The sequence below is a fragment of the Parasteatoda tepidariorum genome, chromosome 4 (assembly GCF_982258835.1).
Source record: "Parasteatoda tepidariorum strain Cologne lab strain chromosome 4, Ptep-v5.0, whole genome shotgun sequence".
In the NCBI taxonomy this organism is placed as follows: Eukaryota; Metazoa; Arthropoda; class Arachnida; order Araneae; family Theridiidae; genus Parasteatoda; species Parasteatoda tepidariorum.
Window position 1 is genome coordinate 66987888 of NC_141758.1, and position 27070 is coordinate 67014957.

Consider the following 27070-nt stretch of genomic DNA (forward strand, 5'->3'; position numbering starts at 1 on the left):
ACTTAGAAAATACATCAATGATTTATGAAATAGATGAGAGAATGCTTTAAATTAAATTAAATAATTAAATTAGACCTAAAGAAATTGTAAAAAGATTTAATTCTTCATTGTACATATACATGGAGAAGTTTTCAAGTTATACATTAAACAGTGGAATTGTCTGTCTTTTTACTTTCTTTTGGCTATAATTATTCATTTAAGTGAGTACTTAGGTCTAAAAATAAAATAAAAATCATAAAAACTACATATAAATAGAAACAAAAGTAATTAATTTATTTACCTTTAATCTCACTATAAAGTGAATCCTTAACCACGTGAATCGTATATAAAACTCAGAATACGAAGCCTATACTGTTCGCGCGTCGAGCGACATTATGTACATAACTGACTCTGCCTTGTCATGAGATTGTTTAAAATAAATGAACAGAGCATCGCGAAGTCCAGATACATCGTTGTCAAGGGGGCCACATAATCAGAGTTCGTCCACAACATGTATATGTACAGTCCGCAAAAAAAAAAAAAAAAAACGAATCACCCTGAATAACTTTTGTTCTAATGATCGGATTTTCACGAACTAAGTGTCAATCTTAATGGTTTCTGGGGATGACCTCAAATATGCTAATTAGTTAGTGCTAACTATTAATTAAGTTACGAAATCAGACACAAAAACGTATTTTCTCTGAATAAACATATATTTTTTTTTTACATATTTGGATTTCTTATCTTCAAAATATAGGGGGTAGCCGCAATCTGGTAAATGTGGTCCCCATAGTTTGGTCAGGAGAGCGATTCAAAGTTCGTACCCCTTAATGTTAATCTCGCTTTTTGCGTTTTCAGTCATATTTTCAAAACTAATGAAGCAATTCAAAAAAAAATTTCACCCACTCATAAAACTCATTTACCCAAAGCTAATTTCATGCAAAAAATAATTTTTAATAATTATGTATTATTTTTTATTGTTTAATTAAAGTGAGGATGAAAAAATATTGAATTATAAGGTATGAATTTTTTTATACCATATTAATCTACATATTTTTCAATTGAAAAATCTAAAGTTTCAACTGTTTTTATTTATTAGAAGCTGAGAAAAATTAAAAATAATTATTTTTAAAAAAATAATTTGGCGACAATAAAGAAATAACTGATTGGGGCGATTAATATTAAAATGTGATAAACTTGGGAGGAACTTGACTTCGCGCGCGTAGCGTAAAATTTCATTCATATTTTTTTCGCTAATAATCGTTTGCTAATCTTTTTATTTCTTTCACACTATAAAATACGATGTTTTTTTTTAGTCATTTAATAATTTATTTCCAATTTAGTAAAGAATTTTGAATAAAAAACACTTTATTCAACAAATGTCTAGTTTTAAAAAAGCGTGCTTCTGATAGAATTCACCAGATTGTGCTTATTTAATGTGATTATTTTTTATTTTTCTTATTTTGTTTTTCAGAAACTGATACAATTTCAATAATATACATACGTATGCATAGATTTGGAATAATATATTTATCAATTTCTTGAATATATATTTTAATAAAAATACGTAGTCAACATTTTTAAACATCTCTCACAACATCGCAAATTTCTCAACATCTTATAGGGTAAACTAAACAATGAAGGAACACTTAAGCTTAGCTTGTCTTTAAAAAAAATTCATAAAAATTTCAAAATTTGTAATTTTAGCTAAATGATGGTGTCGACATATTTGTTATTAAATGCAAATTAAGTAAAAAAAAAGTTAGATAGCTTACATAATATTGTTTTAAGGTTTTGGTGGTTTAAATAATAAGTAGTAAGATGACCAAGTGAAGGAACAGTTCTTACCAGTGAATAAACACTAAATTTTCCAGAGAATGAACACTTAATTTTGAGAATGTTTGATGCTCGTTAGGAATCCATAGGCCACACAAATGTCTAAAAACAAGATTTTTCTTGGAATTACGACATATAACCATAGTTAATGTGGAAAATTTTACTTTTTTTTCAGTCATGGAATGGAAAGTAAAATATGTTTGAATACATAATTTAAAAAAAATGTTTTTCATTTTTTTCTCACAGTTTAATAGTCGGTTCTAAATTATGAATGTTTATCATTGTGTAATCCGATGATGTTTTTATTATTATTATAATTCGATCATTTTTTTGTTTACTCTTTTCCCCATATTTTTTAAGCTTTTTTTTAAAAATCTTTTTAAGTATTTTTTTTTTCTCTTCGTCATGAGTAATTTATTTCTTTTTCCTTTGATTTAACCTTCCTCTTTTTTCCAAATTTTGGGCCAATGTAAATGTATCTCCGAAATTTCTTTTGATTTTCCATTTCCAGAATTCCTCACTGGATAATAAATGAGAAAAAGGAGTTTCGAAGTTTGAGTAAAACCTATCTCTCATTGACTTATATCTAGTAGTTACTTATAAAACCAATTGATTTTGCAACTAACAATGCCTCAAGAGGACTTCAAAATCAGTTTTCAAGATACTTTCATTATTAATGTTAGTTGTCTCAGCTTCAGAGCCAAAATTTGATTATACAATTGTTCTTTTTGAAATAAATTCTTCAATATTGAAAAAAGCACAGGCTATTGGATATTTGGGAGATTAAACATTTCTGTCAATATTCCTTTAAAAATTTGCAACATAACTTGTGAGATTTCCTTCTCAAGCTTCTGAAGAAATAGCGCATCGTTACTCTCAAAGCATGTGTTTTGTTGATAAGTTGTCTTGCTCATTAAGTCATGGTGTCTGTTTTGCATGCATTTGTTACAGTCAACGTTTTCTACATCGAATGGAAAAATATCGCATTTCATAAAAGCATTTTAACTTCATCAGTTGATGCCTCAAATCTTATTTAAAAATGGATGTAAAATTTTCGAGACATATTGTTTTACAATTCTTTTGTTTTCAAGATCTAACGAGAGATTTCCATGAATTAGGTAGAAAACTAAACCAGAAAATTTGTTTTGAGGAACAAAACTTGCTCAGTATCAAATTGATATGAGATTTATACTTATCCAGAAGAAGCAAAATATGGAATTTGATTGCATTTTTAATTAGCCATGGGTAGAAACATTTGCAATACATTTGTAAAATGTTGCTGCGGTCATCGTTTCATTTCATGAATAGCTTTTTCCAATGAAATATGTAGCAGGGACTGACTCTGTAATATCTCAACAAATTCTTCTGTAAGGAAAATCTACCAATGGAGGTACTTTTTCTTTCCTAGGTACTTTAGAATATAAATCCTTATAATTTTTAAGGCCGAGGATTTTTCCTGTTTAAGGGCAGTATTCAACTCTTGTTTCATTCGCATTGTAAATGCAATCACTTTATAAAAGGAAGCCAGGGCTACTTCCCTCCTAAAGATTCTTCTGAAGTTCTTAAAACCAGTATTTCGAATATTATTCTCTAAGGGAAGTTTTGCCTTTTGAAATTATCTTTGCATTGCACTGAGTTATCGATGGATGTCGCCTTAAAAAAAACTTCATCCATTTTTCACCTAGATAATTGTCTTTAAATGGATTTTTCCTACCAGTTCCCGTTAGGACATTAAAGACGGTAATAAGATAATAATTTAGCTAATTATTGGCACAAAATCCTGCAAGGAAATTTTCCATTCAAGCTTTTATTATTATATTTAGTTATTATATTTAGTCAATAAACATAGTTTATTAAGGTGTCTAAGGTATGATGTAATTACTAATCACAACATTTATAAAGATAAATATTAAATTAATTATTATTATAATTCTTTTAATAAATTTAGCAATTAAATTTGCATATTTAAATGAAATTGTTATAGGAACTATTCATACAACATTTAACTGAATTTTAGGAGTCCTCTATGTCGCTGAACTACTAATTATCCATGTAAAATCATATTTCACCCATACTATTCATTCACTGGGAAATCTATTCTCAGTGAAGGAACATGCCTGTTCCTTCACTGGTTAGAAGTTTTTTTTTATTTTTAACATAATTTTGATTTATAATATGACAAAAGGTACAAGAAAATTAAAATTTTCTTTTATTTTCATTAACTTGAAAAAATCCCAGTAAAGGAACACTTGTTTATTCATTGGTTTTTCATAGTTCGGTAATCCAGTTAATAAACACTCCCTAATCTCAGTACTTGCTTATTTTATGATGTTTAAAATAAATAAAACGTAACTTCAATGACCATATTTTGAATTCTTTTTTTCACAATGAGAAAAAAAGCATTATTATATGCAATTAATTGTAGTTTAAACGGATAACAACAAACACTGACCTTATAATTTTGTCAAAGAAACAAGGCGTTGAACAGATACTAACAAATTCAAAACTTTTTCCAGAGAAGACTCAAAGACCAGGTAACTAAATGCATTGTTAGATGACTTCCTATTGTTAGGCAGTAAGCTACTGTTACCAATCAATCTAAATTAAAACGTTTAAAATCTTATTTCTAAGAAATATCTATGAAATGCTCCGTCATTTGTTGGTTTACCCTATATCATCCTAATCTTAAAAGAAATTTCCGGAAGTGTATCGCAGAACTATTTTACCAACTATTTAAATAAATTTTAACATTTTAAAAATCTTATTCTTTACCATTTTACGTTAATTATTTCTTCATTAATATACTAATAAATGCTTTTAGAACTTTAATTTAGGTTTCCTTTTTAAATTATAGTCAAGTTTTTTTTTAAAGAATTATTGTCTGCTAGCTAAGAATAATACCTTGTTAAGAAATTAAAAACATTCAGCTGTTTAAAATTATTTAAGGCAAAACAGCTGATTATTTACTTAGCATACTATTTTTTTTTTGAAAAAAGAATATAAATTACTGATTGTCTTTTTTTTTTTTGTTTCTTGTGACTTCAACTTAGATTATCTAAAATAGTGTTGATGTTTTATAAGTCACTACAAAGAGGATAAAGATACCGAACAGCTGTGGAATACGTAGCCAATTTTTTTAGTGTCTTAAATATCTCAGTATCTTAAATGTCGTCCTAATCTTGGTTGTGAAATTAAATTTTTAATTATCTGACCACGTGTGATTCACTAATTATTTCATTACATCTTTTACTCTTTATGATACCAAGTAGATTTTTTTTCTGATAATATACTAAACTATTTTGTTTAATTTTTTACTTTAGCATGATTTCCAAGATATTATTGTAGTATAATTTATTATCAGGAAAATGCCTTATTTCGTTAAGCAGGAAATACTAAAAATTGAAATTTGTAAGGATTCCGAAGCTGTGCCAATTTTAGAGTCATCTGATTTTTAAAAAAAGTGCTATAAAAAATACACAATTTCCAAACTTATTTTAATAAAAAAAAAATTTTAAAAAAATGTGGCAAGTAGGCTTACATTCTTTTTACAGAAACTGAAAACTAATTTTTCCTATATTTCGTCAAACGAGGATAAGAATGATATTGCTCCAAGGGACCTACTCAATAATTTTGCTATTTCCAGAATGAAATCAGTTTGATCGAAACATATTATTCCTTGAAAATTAAAACGTGGGAAAAATTAAATTTTATTATTTATCTAAGCTTATTCCATTTATTTAATGATAGCGGTATTAAGGTTAAGGATATGCGTTGGAAGCTCCGTTTATTATTATATTATAAATGCATTAAATCATGTAGCTTGAATAATTTATTTTAAGTAAATTATTTAATAATTTTAAGCAAATAAGGGTGTAAAAATAAACTCGATCAAAATACTCCGAAAGTATACCCTGAAATATATGTAGAATAAACTTTGGAATCGATATATAAAAAATACCTTTTCAAACAACTTCGAGTAGGACGGAAACGCTAACTTGTTTAAAAAAGTTGTCCTTGTAACTATTTAATTTCGATTCCTGGTACTAGGGGACATTCCATTTTCACATTCGACTTTTGAAATTTCAATTGTAAACGGAATTTTTTTATGACCTTAAATTAAAATGTTAAGGCTTGCAGCAAAAAAAAAATTTTTTTTTTTACTGCATTGATTTTTTTACAAAGTAATGAATTATTATTTTTTCAATCTAAGAACCTGTGCCTATAACATATGTAAAACTTATTTTAATATCGAGTGAAATAATTTTATATGTTGTGTCACTAAATGGATAATCCCAAGAAACCGAATCGAAAATATAAAAAACTTCATTGATTTAAAAAAATAATAGATGATAATAAAAATAGACATGTTTTGAGCGTCCAATAATAAAAGTCGCAAGTTATCCAAGCCTGACAAGTCTTGAGAATGGGCAATTATATTTGAAATCTCGAAACATGTCGACTTTTACTTCCCTCTTCATATGTTTTGAAGCCATTTGAGTTTTTATCGTCAATTATACTTCTTTACATTTGGATCTTGATCATTATTTTGATAAGGATTTTACACTCGTTAAAGTAAACATATGCATTTTAATATTTTATCAGGATTCATGTGGTCTTTAAGAACGTAAGAACATCAATATTGTAAAAGTTATATTTAACTTAAAAATTAACATTTTGACACCAGATATTTTGAGTTAATGAAATTAAATATTTTATCTTTTAAGTTTTTGTGCCCCCATTTCAGTATCTTAAGGATCTTACGAGCTCTGTTTAAAAAGAGAGCATCAGATATATATAAGAAAACAAAAATGACCATAGTAGCAGTATTTGGTGGTAAATGTAGCTTATCGTAAATGAAGAATATGCTGTGCGACATTTTATGGTGAATTTGCGAACGTATAAGTTTCAGAATGTATCGAAACATGAGGATGCTATTTGCTAATCATCTTTATCCAAAGAAAACGATGTAACCTAAATATCTAGTAGAATGAAGCGATTTTTTAAACAATGAATCCTACAATATGCAACATATTATTTCAATATCTTATTCTTAAACATAACATATTTTAATCTTTTTAAAATGCAACTAAACATTCAGCAATTCCTTGAGTTATAGAAAAAAGAAATATCGTAAATTATAGAAAACCTTGTTAATGTGTGTTAGAATTATTATACAATCTACATTTTATTTTTCAAGCATTTTTTTTCCTTCAAACTTTCTTGCCTAGAAGACTCGATTAAAGCTGTAAAAATGATTATACCTAAAATTTTGTAAATAGCTATAATAAGTTATGTTCATTTGATTTTAGTATAAAATCCTCGAATAAATATAGTAAAGACAGTGTAATCTAAATAATATCAGATAAAAAGTTTAAGTATTTAAATTCTAAAAACTATCATAAATAATTTATAAATCGATTCAAATTTACTTTTCAAAGGAGATTAAAATAATTTTTTTTTTTTTTTTTTTGCTTTTTGGACAGAAATCCTCTAAAAAAATTGTTTATTGCCAAGAAACTTCGAGATATTTTCTATTAACAAAAAATTAAACCTCTCCGAGCAATCACTGAACATTATTTCAATCTTTTTACTATCAAAGCTTGGTTGCGTAGCAACCTAGTAAAACTAAGCACTCCTCTTTTGAATTAGTCAATGGGTTATCTTAAAATATTTATTTGCGCAGGCGACTTTTTTTGGCGGTTCTTTGGACTATCGCCAAATATATAAACCTTTATTGCGGCCCAATTTACCACCCAATTTTTTTAAAATTTTGTCTACCCCCCCTAATTCAAGTGTCTAGATTCCAAATATGTAAAAAAAATATATGTTTATTCAGAGAAAGTACGTTTTTGTGTCTGATTTCGTAACTTAATTAATAGTTAGCACTAATTAATTAGCATATTTGAGGTCACCCCCAGAAACCATTAAGATTGACACTTAGTTCGTGAAAATCCGATCATTAGAACAAAAGTTATTCAGGGTGATTCGTTTTTTTTTTTTTGCGGACTGTACATTGATAGGAAACATTAAACTGGTTCTAACGGCGCTAAAATTCATATACCGCATAAAAATAAATCGCACAAAACCAATCACACAAAAACAAAATCGCATAAAAAAGGACCACACAAAAACAGGTTTTACTGTATATAAAAATTTATAATAATGGTGTCACAGTTTTTCATTGTTGTTGGTAGATTAAAATCATATAGTAGGATCTAGTTTTCCCTGATCAATTTTCATATTTGTTTGGTTTTCATCAGCATAAAATTAAAATATTTCATAACAGTAATGTTTTCTTGTGAAATATTTTTGTTTTATATCCCAAATTGAAAGGTATTTACCCGTAAAAACAATTTTTCTTACTCTGCTGTGATGTTATAAGAATTTGGTTTTGTTTTCTAAATTGGGGGTTTAAAACTAAAATAGTTGTTACTTGATTATAACGTAATTCTACACTATTACCTGATTGCGCTACATTTTAGGATAAATCTATTTAAATCACTTGTTGAGTACCAGTTCTTCATAAGGATTGAAAAATAAGCATCAATTAATCAATACTGAACAACACTACAAAATCATGTACAAAACTTTAAGACACAAATAATAAAGCTAAAGTAATTCTAATGTTTTTTATTTATTTATATTTGTAGCCCTTCTTGGTGGCTTTGTTATTTGATTAAGAAAAATGCGTAATTAACAGTTCATCCCATCAAAATAAAGATTTCCCGTATTCAGTGTCATCTGACATAATGCTGTCGTATAGGCAACTGTACCGTTTAGTATAGTTATTCCCCTAAATTTAAACATCGCGTTGAGTATATCTTCCTTTACCTAAGTTAATTATTAATGATCCCCCGATTCTCCAGCATGGGATACCTTACCTGTTTATCTGCAAAGTAAAAAATAACACCCTCATCACACAACAAGAAAATAAATACTATCTAAGGTATTAGATTAAATAACTGGGTTTATTAAATTACTTCAAAAAAGGATTAAGTCCTTAAGGGACTTGATTAAAAAACATTCTTAAAAATTACGAAAAATAACACATTCATTACGAATACATATGAAAAAAGTTGTCCGAGTGGACTAGCATAAAACAGGAAAATGCGCATCAGTGATTACCACAGGCTAACATCTTGCCCCATACATAAGTTACCATACCTTACAATTTCATACTAACATTACCTCGTGGAGATTATACATTTTTTTAAATCACATCATTAACTTTTAGCCATTAGGTTTGGTAGATGTAATACTACCACTATAATGCCAGGCCACGTGTGGCTACTACACGTGAGTTTTTTCTCACCAGCACTAACTCATATGGCACACGTTCGGGTTATTTTATTCCACACATAACATGCCAATATGCCTTACCATAAGGCACGGATTACACTACTCTAAAAAAGATTTTATCACTTCATTGGGATAATCAACAATTTTTCCAGGAGCTTTTCAACCACCTCCTCAGCTCGTGAACATCAACAGAACTTCTTATCTTCGAAAACATCAATTTCATCATCCAACCCAGTGTGTTGCCACCATACAGTATTACAAATAGTACAAATTAAATTTACGACCAAAAGTGAAATATATTAAATTAAAGGTTTATATTATATCTATTCTTAGTTAAAATTATAACATTTAACAATAAAACTTAATTATTACATTTATATAAAAATATTAAAAGTTCAGAAAAAAGGTTTATTTTTACTGTCATTATTATAAGTTTTAAGACTCATGCTGCCACCTATTGGCACAAAAATAAGTTCAAAAAAAGAAACTGTAAATGAACTTTTATCAGTACACAACTCATGATATTTAAAATTTTCTACAATCAAGCTACTTTCTACTGTACTTAATCTTCAAAGGGCCATAAAAATTCTATCACAAAAATGTACAGTTTTTGTGCAACTGTAATCAAGAAATCAAATTTACTTTTAAAATACTTTGTACCTATTACTTGATTTGAAAACTTCGTAAGCTTCAAAAATATGAAAAAAAGACAGTTGACAAATTTCAAATGCATCAAAAATAAGTGCCCATTTTCAAGACTTGACTGCTTCTGTGTTTTTTTTAAATTTTTCTCCCCTTTATTTTTCATTTTTTGTTGGCAACTTTGTTTTTTCAAATCATTTTTTGTTTTTTTATATTCACGTCTGTCAAGTCTTGAAAATGAGTGCCTATTTTTGAGATGCTTGAAACATGTTGACTGTCATTCCATTTTAATGTATTTTTGAAGCATATGACGTTTTCAAATCAAGTAATATCTTCACCACTTCAGTTTTTTGGGGGGTTATTTATTTACTTTGTACCTCTTTAAGTTTACATTTGGTACCTATTAAAACTGCACCAATTGCCATGATTGTGCATATTAACAAAATTAAGCAACAATATGACTTTTAATTACATTATAGGTGACATTTTATTTATTCATTGGTGACAATCTAATGACTTTTTATGACTCCATATAATGAAAAAGTACATTTTCTCCAAGGACTTTGCTTTTTAGTCCATAGCTTATTTTTTATTACAATTAGTTTATATTACCAAAACTAATTAAACATGATTGACACCAATAATATTTTACTGATCATTTCTACCTCAATTTTGCCTTTTAGTGCATAGCTTATTATTTTGTTTCAATTTGTAATTATTTCAAAAATTAATTATCATTGGCGTCAATAATAATATTGACATTTTTTAATGCTTATTCTCAATAAATTAGTACCTTGTCTTCTTTAGTTTTGATTTTTAGTGCAAAACATTTTGATTATTTAGTTTGATAGTAACACAGAGCATAACTATTAACAAAATAAACATATGGTTTCAGGCAAATTTAGAAATAATAATTTGGTCATGTAGTCCACCTATACTGCAATGATCAAATTAAAAGAAAATAATTAGATATTACAGAACATGATAAACAGTTTTTTCATTAGAATTAGCTAGCAAACTTCATTGACAAAAGAAGATAAGATTAAGATATTTGACAAAACTAGATGACAAAACTTGATTATAAAACAATGGCTTCCTTAGCCGAATGCCAATGAGAAAATTCCGTTATTAATTATAATTAAAAAAATAGTTAAATATAATTAAAAAATTGAAAATTGGACTTCATAATTCGGTTAAAATTTTACTCACTTATCTTCATGTTGAATGTCATATTCTTAGAGATGTCGGTTTATCCGCAATCTGGTATACAGACACAAAGGTGCAAAAATCCTTTATTCTATGTGAAGTTTGTCTTAACTTATTAACAGTTTTACAAATATATTATTTTTAGGGTGAAAAATATTAACTTAATATTATAAATTGCAAATAAAGAGATTTGTTAAATGATTAAGAACTTCATGGTCAACTTCATGTAAAATGTGATGCATGCGCAAATTGTGTTTAATATATTAGCCTGTTTGGTAAGCAAAAATACTAAATTACAGTTGTGAACTCACCATATTTCTTATAACAATATACAGGGTTCCTACAGTCCTTAAAATCTGCTTAATTTTTATTTTAGAAAATAAGGGCCCCTAAAAGTATTTAATTTTGGTATAATGTTTTTAAAAGTCCTTACTTTTTTACCATCACTATAGTTGATACGAACAATTTTCAGTTCAATTTTTTAAAACAAAATGTCGTTCTTTTATCAATTAGAATTAGACCATGCATCGAGGGTAAAGCTTTTTAGAGAGACAAAAATTAATGTGTGTGTGGAGGTGGAGCTGCGGGCCAGGGGAAGAAAGCTTGTCCTTTCATTAATCTATTGGTTCATATATGTAATACAAAAATTATAAATTCTTTTGTATTAATAAAAACATTAAAACTCTTTTCATAAAATTTCTTTGGTAAAGAATAGGTGTAGAGATATTCTATTTTGGAACTTCAAGACTGAAAACATACCGATGAATAATTAGATTTATATTTCAAAGGAGGAGTTATTTTTAGAATCTTTCACTTCCATATTAGGAAGCATAAAAGGATTATCGATGATGCGTAGAGTTACAAGGTTTGTAAGATTTGAGCCTTTTTACCTCTTTCTCTGTTAGTATATAATGCAGGAGCAATTGTTTTTGCGTGTCTTTTGCCGTATGATGTTCACTATCTAAGCTTCGTCAGATTTGTCTGTATTTGTGTACTCCCCCCTCCATCTGGGAGAGTGGGTGAGACTTCTGCTTCTACCCTCAAACAATTCAATAAAAGCTTGTAAAGAAGTATGGCCTTCTGAATTCTCCTTATTTGACTAATAACTATCCAAAAATAACGGGGCTGGAGCCCAGTTATTACATGTGTATATATTTTGCCTTCTGCCTAGAATGATGCTCTATGAGAAGAGTGAAGCATTCTAGAAGGAAAGAATAGTAGGAACAAGAAGGATACTGCATATGGAAGAGATAGTTCTTTTTTTTTTGGGAGGGGGGGGGGGTAGTTTTAAGGTACCTAAGTAGAAGGCCCACAGTAACCTTCAAAATTGACAGAATTCAATTCTCCTGGTAATGCATCTGCTTATAGCAGGGTTGCCACAGGCTACTAAATTACGACTATTTGCTACTATTTTCGGCCTTAGGCGACTATGGCAACTTTTTTTGCCTGAAAAGGCTAAAAAATGCAACTATTTTCAGGAATAGGCGACTATTGGGAGACTTTTTTACTCTTAGCAAAGTTCTTTTCATACTTATACTTATTTTTCATAGACCTACTGTTACTTTGCGATTTCTGCATAATCGCTGTTATCTTAAACTTTCGTTCTGAACTCAATTGATCAATGAAAAGAAAATATAAATTTAAAAAGTTTCTTCATTGGTTTTTTTTCAATTATTATTTTTCATTTTAAGCTATACAATTTAATAGGGGTATTTTGTATTTAATTTTGTTATAAAAAGTTAGTTTTTTTTAAATTTATTTAATGTAGGTAAGTATAATAATTGGATTATTTTTAAACCAATTTCAGTTGTTTTTATTTATAAAAAAATTAAAATAAAGCTTATCTTTATTTAATTTGCTTTTATTTTTGAGAAACTGAAAACAAAGTTTTAAAAAAATTTAACTATTAGTTAAAAAGCAAAATTTTTTTAAAAAATTAAATAAAGAGTTTAGTAATGTTTGGACGCTTTTTAATAATTTAACATTACTACTTAAAGTATTTTTTTTTTTTTTAATTTTATTACAATTCTTTCAATACTTGTTTGTTTTATAATGTAATCGATAGCAGTGTCATTTTTAAAGAAATAAATCTTTAGTCAATTTTATTTTCAAAAACGACGATCAAACGATGTCAATTTTATTTTCAATAATAATAAATAAGTAAAAATATTTTCACATTTATTCAGTACAGAATTTGACCATTAGTTAATACTACTTTATATTATTTTAAATAATTGAATAAAAGAGGGTCTAATGATATTTCAAAAGCATGGTTTTTTTTCCAACAAATAATTTTAAAAAAATTTATTTTTTTCTAAAGTGAACATTTCTTTGGTTTGTTTTCTACTTTCGTTTTTTTTTTCCTTTTAATTTTAATGCACGGATTAAAATATTTTGTTACAGTATTATTATTTTCAAACCAATAAATCTTAAATCATTTTTAATTTAAGAAAAATGAAATAAATCTTTGGTTTGCTTTTACTTTGACTTCTTTATTATTTTAATTGAAAAAAATAAGCAATGATATTGATATTATTGTAGAATATGTTTAGAATTAATATTTTCTTTTGTAATAGATTTATTCCTTTTTATTTATTTTTGATTGATTTCAAATAGGTAATTTCTGAACATATACTAAATCGCAATGTCTAACGGACGATGTATCACGATTTAAAATTTCTGACATCAACCAGTCCTTATCATAGTATTTGACAATTAAGCTACAATTTTAATTATTTGGCTACTATTTTTTGATAAATTTTTGCTCCTGTTCAGGCAACTATTTTTATAGTTTTAGGCAACTATTTTCATGCTTGAGGATACTAAAAGCAACTATTTTTGTTCATTTTTTACTGTGGCAACCCTGTTATAGGAGTTAAGTAAAACGCTAAGAAAAGAAGTAATGGAGGAATTTTTGAACTTGAATCCATAAAATAAAAGCTATTTCCTAAAATCTTGAAGAATGAAATAAATTTGTATAATATTTCAATGTGTAATAAGTAATTGTAAATTTATAGAAAGCATAAAATTTTTTTAAAATTCATGATTGTTCTAAAATCTAAACAGATCTATAAGAAACAGGGTTTGAAAGATCCCAGCCCACCTAGGTTTTTCATCAAACACTTGGGATTTATTGGGTTTTTAATGAAAACCTCAAGTTTTTTTTTTTTTTTTTTCAAAAATGTTTTAAATTTTTATTCCTGAGTACTAAATAAGAAAGTATGATTTGCTTCTAACAAGAAAGTTAAATATTTGGTAACTAGTATTTATAATTTGTTTTGTTGCAATGGAAATTTTTTTTTAAAGTTTTAGATTGTTATGCTATTTTTATTTCTTAAGGATGAGCAGTTAGTTACATAAAAATTTAAATCTGCTCAACTAAAAGATTCTTAGATTTTAATAATCATTTTATTCAGTTAACATTGAAACTTAATATACTGTTTTTAATTTTTGTTCACTTTTTGGTTGCTTTAAAATTAGTTCATGTTTTTCACCAGAATGTTTAGTAGCATTATGTGAAGTTAATTCTTAATAACAGGTTTGGCTGGAAATAATTTTGTTGAAGTTCATCATAAAAGTAAATATAACACATTTGCTGGTCTAGTAGTGAAATATAGAAACTTTTTGTAATAATTTTTTTCAATGATTTTGCCAAATTCTCTTTAATTTTCTCTTTTTACTCTTACATGAAAACAATTGCAAATCTTAATTTCTGCACTTGATTTTACAATTCAATTTCAATGAAATCATTAAAAATGGAATACAGATTAGTTTCATGTGTTAACTTTTAACAATCTGAAAATGTTTTTTAAAAAAAAGGACCTAGGTTTGCAAAAATTGCCTGGTACTTCTTAGGCGAGCCCTGTTAATTAATATCAGTGCTTATATTATAATAAAATTTTTTAATATTATTTTTTCGAAAGGTAAATAATTGGCACTGTCACTTGTGGTATATGTACATTCGATGATAAACAATCATACTATTTTTAAAGTCCTTAATTTTTCAAAAAAGTGCATAATTTATTCAAAAAATAATTCCTTAAAAGTGCTTAATTTTTGCTTTGTTAAAAGAGTGGGAACCCTGTTGTACCTTTAATTTAAATTTTATTTTTAAAAAATTATTAATAAGCAAAATTATTTACATTCACTAGCATATCTTAATAGAATCATAAAGAAATGTTTAATTAATGATTAAGAACTTAAAGATCAACTTCATGCACAATGTGATGTAAGTAATTGTATTCAATATTTTAGCTTATTTGGTGAGAAAAAATATAAAATTACAGTTGTGAACTCACCAAATTTGTTATAACAATACATCTTTAATTTGAAATGTTATTTTAAAAAATGATTGCTAAGAAAAATTGTTTTATATTCACTAATAGATCTTAATTGAATCATAAGAAAATATTTGGAGGTGGGAGTAGGAACACAAGTTTGAACAAACTGATATTTTTAGTTAATTTATTTCAAGTGAATCATTTCAACTTTCATAGAAAAAACTGCTTTATGCAAAGAAACAACAAATATTGGGAAACAATCATCGTGGTTGGTTATTAGCAGCAAACAGGAGGCTTAACCACCTTATAAAAATAAAATAATAAATTATTTATTTAGAACTTCAAATATTGCTATGTTTTGTAGTCTTAGCAATAGCAATATTATTACTTATATTCCTATGTATGCAACCAAATTCTGAAAAGGTTCTCACTTTTTCCTCAGTTGTATGTAATTATTTAATAATAGCTAGTACATATTTACAAATATTAATATATATGCAAATATTAAATAATTTCATACATACTTTAAGCTTATCAACATTCTTTGATAAGCATAACCACCAAGATATTGAAAATTTTTTACTGTTATCTGTTTTAGTAGTTACATTGCATTTAAAAAATAAAATAAAAAGTAGAAAGATTTTATAAATTGTAAATGTTTAGTGCCATCTGTTGCTAAGAGATAATTCAGCTGCGTTAAAAGTGCTTTTAACTCAGCTGAGTGGCAGTGCTTCATGCTCCCGTACCGCAAGTCCTGGGTTCTATCCTCGGGACGGACAAGGTTGACTCAGCCTTTCATCCCTTCAGTGGGTTGATGAAGGAGTACTAAGCATGCTTGGGAACTAAAGACTGGGGGTTTTCGCATTCGACTGACCGCCTAGCCATGGGCGGATCATGAATTTGTGGGGCCCTGGGCTGAAACTACTTTGGGGCCCTAATAGCCATTTTGTCAAAAAACTGTTTTCTATAGTGATGTAGATAAGTATATAGAAGAAAATAGGACAATAAAATAGTTATATTTATTTCCTTATTTATTTTTTTTAATTTGTCTATACAAACAGCAACCGTACAACATTATTGCAAAAGAAATTGACAGGTTATGTGCAGTTATGTTATATAAATTATAAAGCAACCTTTCTGCATTTTGGTGCTGCAAATTCCTTTATTTGCTCATCACATTGTAAGTCCTTCGTTAAATCACAATTTATGGAAGGAACTGATAAATGATTTAGTCGATGGTTCGACATTGTTGTCCTATATTTGTTTTCTATGTATGACATCCTGGAGAAAGAGCGCTCAGCTTCACAGCTAGTGATTGGCAAAGTTAAAAAAATCTTTAAGATAGTGTAGCAATTTGGGAAAACATCAACAAATTTCTTTTCCTAAATTAGCATAAAAATTTCTCTGTAAGAGGTGTAAGATTCTGGCTTAGATTGAAGTAAATAAGATTTTAACTGAATGCACTCATTCACTAAATGCTCGTCTGCGTCATCTGGATAATAATCAACAATATTACGTACACTTTCCAGATCTATGTTTTCCATATTTTTGTCTTGGAAATCCATTAAAAATTTGAATTTCTTGCTATACATCTCATAGACTTGGCTCCTTTTGTTTAAATCCATAATCAGCTTATCCAACGCAGCGTTTAGCGTGTCTCTTTTAAATTTTTCTGCACCGTATACTGAGAATTTATCTGTAGACTTATCAGAAAATTTTGGAGTAATGCATCTCTTGTTTATGTCATTGTAGTCTATTCCCACACTAGTACTTAATTTTTTTAGCTCTCGATCTGATTGGTGCCTTATGTTGTTCACGAAGTGTTTTAATGATACAATTAACTTGTTGCCTTCACAGCAGATCACCAAAGTCAAGCATCACTGGCTGCGGTCTGTGTGCGGGTGGGTGACCACTTGGATCAGTCTGCGTAGGGACCGAGGGTGTGCGGTATTGGTCCTCGTTAAACTGTTCTACCGTAAAGTGCTCGACTTCGCGTGCAGGTCGTCGGGCTACCGAAGCGGGGGTGCCCTCCCTTCTGCGGAGGATCAAAATTGTGATGGCATGTCTTCGGATCATCCTCAGGGATGTTTCCCAGATCGTTGCCAATAGCCCATTGTGCAACTCTAGTGCGACGTAAATGAACAAATTAATCTTATGTTCATTAGAATTTTCTAAACAAGTTCCTATGTGTTTCCAATCAGAAAATCCGGTTGTGTATTGAGAAGGGATTTAAAAAAAAAGTTTGCAAGTCAAACAAAAAACAGTACCAACCCTGGTTGAATAACATAACCAAGATCTTTCTAGTGATTTCATTTTCTTAATGAAATACCTATTTGAAAATGTTCTAAATTGTTCTTTGTATTTCTTTATTGAAGCTGAATAAACATTTTTCGGATCTTTATTTTAAAAGTCAGTCATTTCATGTGAGAGTATGTCATTTATAAAATTATTATTTAGTAATTCTGGCCACAAGCCCACGTCAACATATTTCTCAAACTTAATATTCTCTAAATTTCTTTTCGCCTGACCGCCTCGGTATTACCGTCCTCTTGCTGAACACCAATATAGTTTTCAGTGGGATCAGAGGGTTTCTGGTAGTCAAGACAGTTATAAGTAAACTAAACAAGTTTGTCACTTTAACGACGAGAACAGAAGTGCAGGAAAAAAAAACAAAATTTCGTCGGGCGTTAAGCGGCGCTGCGGGAAGTCGCCCGTAATAGACGCGAAAAGATACACTGACCAAAAACAAGCGACGGGTAATTCCCCGTTCCGTTCTATAGACGCGCACATGCATGGGTTGATTGATCTCAGGGTTGCCAACCTTATATATATATATTTTTTATAATATTAGATTTTTTTTTTTAAATTCAAAATATCACCTATTGTTTTCAGTGGAGACTGGGGCCCTTTGTATCCACGGGGCCCTGGGCTGCAGCCCAAAAAGCCCTTAAGTAGATCCGCCCTTGCGCCTAGCCATAACATCAGCTCCTGGACCGCAGAGTTCATGGTCAAGAAAACTGAGATGGGCAGAGTAGGCCTTGGCCATGGCCAACTAGAAGGGGAAAGGCCGGAGAACTAGCTTATGTTTACTTGTGACGTCACAAATTCCGTCCGACCGGCGAACGTCGCTGAAACGAAGACGAAGTGAAAGAATTAGTAAATCCAAGTGGCGTGCGTTGTTTATATTGAATCGTTTACATCAGCGAGTAAGAAGGGGGTAGAGGAACGACTCAGCCTTGGGATTCCTCAAATAGCACCACGCCATCTTGGATCCATTTAGTCTGTCATTATTCCCTATAGGTGGCGCTAGAGAGTTATTCGGTGATGCTGTGTTTCGGTTTCGGCGGTTATATTTGAATAGTTTTCAATACGAGTATTTGTTGTTCATTAGTCTGCAATTTGGATATTTTAAATAATAACGCTTATTATAATTTGATGATCATTGAATAATGCCAAGAATATGTTTTTGCCCTGGTTGTAAGACCGGATACACATCGGATACTAATAAATTAAAAAAGGATGGAAAGAAAGTTCCACCTTTATTTGGTACACCAAAGGTAAATTTTGTTTCCGATGTATACCATTTTATTTCAAATGATTTATTTTTTTACCCTTTTCAATTTATTAATTGAGTTTAATGTTAGACATTAAGTTATTTAGTCTGTATATTCTTACGTCAACATTTAGCAACTGTAAATATTAAAAAAACTTATATCTTCCGTTTTCAATAAGTGTGCATGTCTATCATAATGTTGTCCATCATAATAATGTTGGTATTTTGTGACTGTTAATTATTTGGTTTCCTAATTTTGTGCTACACGTAATCGATTTGTTAATCATAAAAAAATGCATTCTTATCAGAACAACCTAAAAATTATCCCTTTTAAGAAGTAATAGCATTGGGAACAAGGATTCAACTATGGTTTTGATTTGTTTAAAAAGGGTTTTGAAATTAGCAATAAGCCAGTTTTATTCTTTTATTATGAATAATATCTTATGTTTTACATTTCAATTTATGTATTAAATTCTTTAAGAATACCTTTCCAATGTACTTTTTAAACGCACTTCTCCTAAATTAGATTTATAGTTGTAAAAATTCTGACTGCATTGAAGTACATTTTATTTAGTCATAAATTATGTCTACAAATAATATTTAAAATAAAAATTTAATTTATCTAACAAAGGTTTTGTACAATTTTTTTCTTAAAAATTTTGTTATAGTACTCAGTATTGGTATAAGTATAATTTATTCAGTTAATAATATTACATTGAATTGAATATTTGATAAGTTGATATTTCTCTATTACATGCTGAATTATCCATAAAGCATTTTGACTTTAACTATAATTACTTCGATTTGAATATATTTAGTAAAACTTCATATTTCTGTATTAAATGCCAGCAAATGAATACTATGATAAAAAATTAAATAAAAAAATCATTGTTTAGGTAGGAATAGTTGCAATTAATAATGATAGAATGACTTACAACTTTTGTGTTTTGTTCTTTGTGTAAAACTATGTACATTTTTTACACTTCCAATTCTTGCCTTTTAATTAGTTTTATAAAGTTTAAAACTTTAATTTCATTGTGAACTTTTTTTTTTTTTTAAAGAAAATGTGCAATAATGGATGCATGAGCTCTTAAGATTTGTTTGTGTGGTTCATGTATCACTTGATATTTTACTAGTAAATTGAAGAAATTGTTAATGGAAAAAAACTGATTTTGAAAGATTGACTGATTAGCAAAAGGAGTAAGTAAACCAATTCTGTGCATCCATCCAGATTATCAATTTGAGAACTTAGTTCACTAAAACTTTAACTCTAGTACTATTTATTTTATTATATAATTAAACTTTTTTAATAGGTTTGGATCAAATATAATTTTTAAAGGATAAACTATGATTTTCAGACAAATTTAATGAATTTCTACCATGGCAGATTTTCTGCATTCATTTACTTAACAATGAGTTAAAGATATGCTTTTGGTTTTTATAGATATATACCTTTCCATTATATTTTGTGATAGAAATTGGCTTTCTTCAGATTACTCTACTTTTCTCATGAGCAAAGATAATACACTATGTTTTACATTATTTTAGCAAACTCAATTTTTTTTATTTCTTTCAATCATACATTTTAATGATATAAATAAATAAGCAACCTTTTACTGCATAAAGTTTTTTCTTCTGAAAAACTTTTTCTCATATTTTATTCAGTGTGTGAGTATTTTTTTTAAAGACAAGATACAGTTTAAATCTACTTTTATAACACTAATAAGATATAATTATATTTGTAATAGGATGCTGGGCTCTTAGAAAAGTGGAGGAAGGCAATTCCCCGTTCTGACAGATTATTAAGCGAGAAGGATTTTGTCTGCTCTTTGCATTTTAAAGAAGAGGATTTGAATAATTTTTATGAGCAGAAAATGCCTGATGGAACAGTGAGTAAATAAATTATCTTATTGTTTAATTTATATATAGTGTTAGAATGGGCAGAAACTGCTGTCAAAAACTTTTAAAGAAAAATGTTACAGGTTTATCATTTACAATACTTACATTATAATTATTGCTATAATTATGATTAATATATATCATGGATAAATAATTATAGCTGGAATTATTGAATCTATTATCTGCTTTTTTTTAAAAAAAACATGGTACTATTTTTACTTTATTATTATTATTATTTGATGTATTATAATAAATATATTCAATTTATGTTACAAATTCTAACTGTGAATTGTTATCAGTTTAAATATTGATTTTAATTTTTTTATGCCATAATTTTAATTTATAATAATTTTTATGCCATAATTTTTTTAATTTTAAGTGAAACTATTCTAGTCACCAGTTATTGTCTGATATCAATTTGCGATTTTTTTTTTTAAAAATATTTATTATTTGTATTTGATGTTCATATTTGTGTATGTATATACATACATAAACATTAGTATCTATAAATCATGATTACAATATATTCCCTGATAAGTAAGCTAATTTTAATATACAAAAAATATAAATACTTGTTGAAATCAATTATTAATTTCTTCAATCAATGAACTCAATTGATAAGTTATTATCAATATTTAGCGCAGTTATTAGAATAACTTTCCTAATGCATGTTGATTTTACATTGTTATAATAGTTTTAATTCAATTATGCAAAACAATTAATGTGTATAGTAGTTTTTGATTTTCTATACCAAAATGTTGGATTTTTAGCAGTAATTGTCAAAACAAAAGAAAAAAAGAATTTAATATTAATGGGATTAAAGTATCTAATAGATTAATCACTAGTAATTTCATACATATTTTATTACAATTACTTCATTTTTATAATAGCCGATAATTATTTTCTTCATCAAATACTTGCCTAGTCAACAAATGCTACATATTTTAGTAGTGTGTCATTTATTTATTATTTTTTAAATTATTAGATTTGGAAGCTGGAGAAAGGTAGACCCGTATTAAAACCTGGAGCTGTACCATCTATTTTCCCAAATGTTCCAGCCTATTTGTCAGATTTTACGAAGAAAAGAAAACTACCTGCTGTAAGAAATATTGTTCATAAAAGAAAGCTTTCTCATTCACAAGATTTGCCATCGACATCGACACAAGATTTATCTACATCTCTGCAAGATTCACATACATGCCCACAAGGTTCATCAACTGATCAAGAGTTTGATGCTTATTATTTCGCCGATGCTTTATTATCTTTGGGTGAGACAAGATTTATTCAATTTTATTTGTATCCTTTTTCCCTCTTTCTACTTTTTATTACTTAGATATGTGTAATTGGGCTTGCATTTTAGTCGATTATGGTAGCCTGTGAAACTTCTATTAAGGAAGTAAAATTTAAAAATCTTATTGAGTCATTTATTTTCTTTTTCATGCTTCTGAGTAAACATCGTATGATCCTAACAATCAGATTAATCAGTATAGTTAATTCTAAATACACTAAAATTCAATTCCAAATACACAAAATATGTCACTTTCTTTCCCTTTACTTTTACAGTGTCTTAAAATCAGTTTGTGTAACATTATAGACTTGAAATTAATAATGATTATAATGTTCTAGCTGTCTAGTATGAGTAGTGAGAGGCATATTTTTTTTCTCATTTGTAAAATAATAAATATTCTGAAACAATTTCTTAGGTGGTCAGTGCAGTGCTTATTCTGAATCTTCAGAAGACAGTTCCATATCATATGAGAATGTTTTAAAAGAAATGTGTCTTTCTATTAAATATCCTTGGTCATCATCAGTTGGAGATGGCTTTGCATCTTTTTTTTACTGGAATTCAGGATTATTAGAGAAATGGATTATATTCTATAAGGATTTTAAAGTCAAAGTAAGATTTCGCTTTAAACTTTAAGAAAATATTAACGATTGTTATGTTAAATTGGTGTTTTTAAAAACACAGTTACAATGAATTATTCCATTATAGGTTTTTATTTCTGGAATTGAAACTTCTTTTGGAAATTCACCAATTCACTCAGTTGAAGAGATGCTAAACTTATTTCAGAAGGTGGAAAAAGCAATTGTTTGTAATGGAATAAAAAACAAGTAATTTTTTGCATTAAAACTGTAGAAATATTATTGTAGTATTGTAAATTAATAGTTGTTTAATCATTTCTAATAATTTTTGTTAATCTAGTCATATTTTATTTGAATGTGTTATAGGCAAAAGACATGTAAAGGATTTTTAGAGGGCCATTTTATGTCTCGGAGAACTGGATTGTGCAAAGAATGCCAGTCTAACAAAAAGCCTTCAGCTATACTAAGCAAATCACTGACAAACTCCATCAGACTTGCTAAGAAACGGCAACTTTTGATTAATTCTGCAAGAAAAAACATCAGACTTAAAAGAAAGGTAACTTAGTATAAATACATATGTTTGTGTTATAGGCATATCTCAAGAGAAAAAAAAAAATATTTGCCTGCTGTGTGGTTATCCATGATGATAATTTTTGGTATTTTTATTTATTAATTTTTCTCCATTAAGGTTTCTAAATTGGAAAGCATTGTCACTGAAAGAACTGCTTGTGCTCTGACAACTGAAACACAACTGTTAGAGCAAATTAAGGATCTTCCTGATGCTCAAAAAGAAGGAATCCAAGCTTGTTTGCGGGCAGCCAAATATAAACCTAAAGGGATGAGATATCCAGCACGTTGGATTTACGAATGTTTGCTGATTAAAATAAAAAGCACTAAAACCTACAACCACCTGAGAAATCACAACATTCTGCAACTGCCATCGCCATCAACCCTTCACAGATATCTGGGAAAAGTTAAAAGCTCCTATGGATTCGATTTATCAATATTTAAGTGCTTAGCTGAGAAATCCAAGGTTATGCATGGATATGAAAAACGTTGTATGAATATTTTTTTATTGTAATAATTTTATTATAAATTTCTTAGGTATTATCATTTCATTATTTTGCATTTACTGTTTTTAGGTGCAGTTTTAATTGATGAAATGAAACTGTCTCCAAGTTTAACGTTCAACAAACAAACCCTAGAAATTCAAGGCTTCGTTAATCTTGGAAAATATACTTCATCGAAGCAAGCATCTGAGAGGGGTGACCATGCGTTAGTTTTCATGATACAGCCTTTCAGGGGCAAGTGGGTGCAATCAATTGCATGTTTTCTGAGTAAAGGTGCTGCATCAGGTATTAATTGCACTATGGTCTAGGGCAGGTGCCCATTCAGGGATCAAGAAAGTGCACTTCAATTCCATCTCTTGAAAATGCAATCAATTATATAAAAAATAGCTTTTGCTTTTAAATAATTTACTATATTGTTTTTTTTTTTTTTTTTTTATTTAAAAAATATACTTTAATAGAATATTATAAAATAATCTAATGCTAAACCTGTTCACTGTTTTTTTTTCCCTTTCAAATAATACTTAATTATAAGCAATAAAGCATATTTTATATTAAATTTTTTGTAAAATGTAACTTTTTTTTTAACATGTAAAATTTTGTTTAAAAAATTTTAATTATTAATTAAAGTTGCTCTTTAGTTTTTCCCATGTTCATGTAAAAAAAAGTTTTCGGAAATACACGAAAATACTTTGTACTTAATTTTTTAGTTGGTTTAATTTTTACTACAGTTAAATTTTGTGTTTGTGCTGATAATTATGATGAATTAGATTTTTCCTTTCATAATAATAATTGAGAAGATGTTGACAACTGTGATAAATTTTTCCAGGAACAATTTTACATCACTTGTTGTTGGAGTGCATTATTCTGTTGGAGCGTGCAGGCTTTTTCATTGATGTTGTTGTGACTGATGGGGCATCCTGGAATAGAAACATGTGGAAAAAATTCGGCATTACATTGGAGTCTGTTAGCTGCCAACACGTGTGTGATGAACTTAGGAGGCTTTGGTTTGTGTCAGATTTTCCCCATCTAATCAAATGTCTTAGGAATATAATAGTTGCTCTAAAGAACTTAATGGTAAATTATGTACATGCATTTTTTGAACCTTTGTTTTATAAGTTAATACCATAAGCCAAGTTAAACCCTTGTTAACTTGAATTTTTTATAACGTGAATTATATTTATTTCCTGGTGAAATCGCATAAAAAATTATATTATGTATAATTAATGCAAAATGTGTACGTATGTACTGTATAATTTTTATTAACACTAAATATATTCAGAACATAAACAAATGTTCTGTGCTCTTTTGTAACTATATAATTTAAAATTTCTCAATTTGAAAATGTATACATATTTTTCTTTATTTTTAACCTTCTCTGATATAATAAGAAATATTAGGGAAGGTAATATTAATTTATATGTTTATAAAGTTGAAAACATTTTCTAATAATATCAAATGACAATTTAGACACCAGATGGTCCTATTAAGTTATCATTCTGGGATGCTGTCATTGAATGCGATAACCCTAAAGACTATAGTTTGAAAGTTTGTCCCAAATTGACACCAGAGCATGTGAGACCAAAGTTTTATCAAAAAATGAATGTGGCTTTAGCATTTCAGGTAACTTAAGATCTCTTTAAATGTACTCATTTTTAGAGATAGCTTTATTTATTTTAAAAAAATCTTTCTTTTAGTTTTTTAGTGCTTCTGTTGCTGCTGGCATGGAATTATATAAAGATCACACAGACAATTTAGCCGGCAGTGATGGAACAATTACTTTTGTTAAACGTATAAATAAGCTAATTGACAGCATGAACTCAAGGATCCCTACAACAGCCTTAAGACCAAATAGTTCTGACCATAAAGTAAAGAAATTTCATACTGTTTTATTCACTGATATCTGTTATTATGTTTCATGTTGAATGAATTATGAATATTTGGATTTTAATTCTTTGAAACCTCAATTTTTTTAATAGCACATTCAAGATTTTTTGAGCTACCTTAATGAGTGGGAGACATTTGCTCTTGAGAATAATTATCATTTTATTTCTGAGTCTACATGTTATGGGTTAAAAGTTACTTTAAAAGCTACATTGGAAATATTTGAATTTTTAACTAGCCAGTGTAAGTTCAGCTACTTAATGACTGCTCGGTTAAACCAAGATTCGTTAGAGGTAATAAAAGAATTAATTTTATTATAACTTATGTTTGAATTGTTATATTAAAATTAAAAGTGTTTATTATTTTTTAGAAATTCTTTGGCATCATGCGAAATGCTTGTGGATCTAACGATCATCCCAACCCCAACACTTTCCTTCAGGTTTTTCGCTTAGTGGGTACATATTCCCTGATAAAGCCTCCGAAGAATTCGAATGTATCTGGAACTGAGTTGTTAGAGACACTGGTTGATTGCAGTACTAGACATTCCAGCGACAATAAGAAGATGTTGTTTGAAGAGAAACTGGATGCAGTAATAGATAAGTGTCTAGATATTAATAAATTTTGTTTAAATTTGCAAGAAGAATGTGACCACAATTATACATCCGCCTTAAATTCAAGTGATGTTGTTGTAGGTTACCTTGCAGGTTACATTGCTAGGCGTGCATCCAAATTCACAAATTGTTCACTTTGCCAAGCAATGTTAACCGACAATATTGAAACTGGTTATTCTAAACTCATTAACATTAAAGATTATGGTGGTCTTGTAACACCTTCTAAAAGTGTTTTTGTGTTTGTTCAAACCCTTGAAACACAAGTGATGAGTGTTTTGAAATCAAATGGTGTTAATGTTAACACATTTAATTCCATTTGTGACAAAATTGAAGATTTGCCACAATTGCCTTTCTTGGGATGTGATGAACATAAACACAGTTTTACACTATCTGTCATAAATTTTTTTCTCACTACAAGAATGCATTTTATTTGTGATAGAGCTAATAAGATTGAGTCATTCAATTCCAATAAAACAAAGCAATATAGAAAGTTATCCAAACTTTAAAACATTGCATGTAAATTTTTAATTTTAATACTACAGGAAAATTTATAGCTAAATTTTGATTATTTATATATTTATCACACTAACTTTTTGAAGGTTAATAAAAGTTTCTCTAAGAATTTTCAAGATTTAAAAAAAATAAAACCTCATCAATCTTCTAAGCTCTCTCACTTTTTCATCAGATATATACTTAATATGATTTCACCTGAGCAAAAATTTTTCAATTTTACTAGTTGTTCTTTCATCTTGTTTCTATTTACTTAGCAAATATTCTAAATATTTCTCTCATAAATCGAATATATATTTTTTTTATAGTCTATAGTGCTGCTTTATAGTAAAGTTTAAAGATTTTTATCAAGATTATAACTTTAGAAATAGCTTCCATTATTTCTTATTAATTTTGCTTTGGTTACATAGTTAGTTTTTTTTTTATTAGTTATTTCAAAAT

At 28.3% G+C, this 27070-nt stretch overlaps 1 pseudogene across 1 annotated transcript in view; it reads left to right on the plus strand.

The window, feature by feature from the left end:
* LOC107450346 (ATP-binding cassette sub-family D member 3-like) overlaps nucleotides 1-27070 on the plus strand; it is a 93789-nt pseudogene that overhangs the window by 39579 nt on the left and 27140 nt on the right. The gene's annotated exons all lie outside the window — the stretch shown is intronic.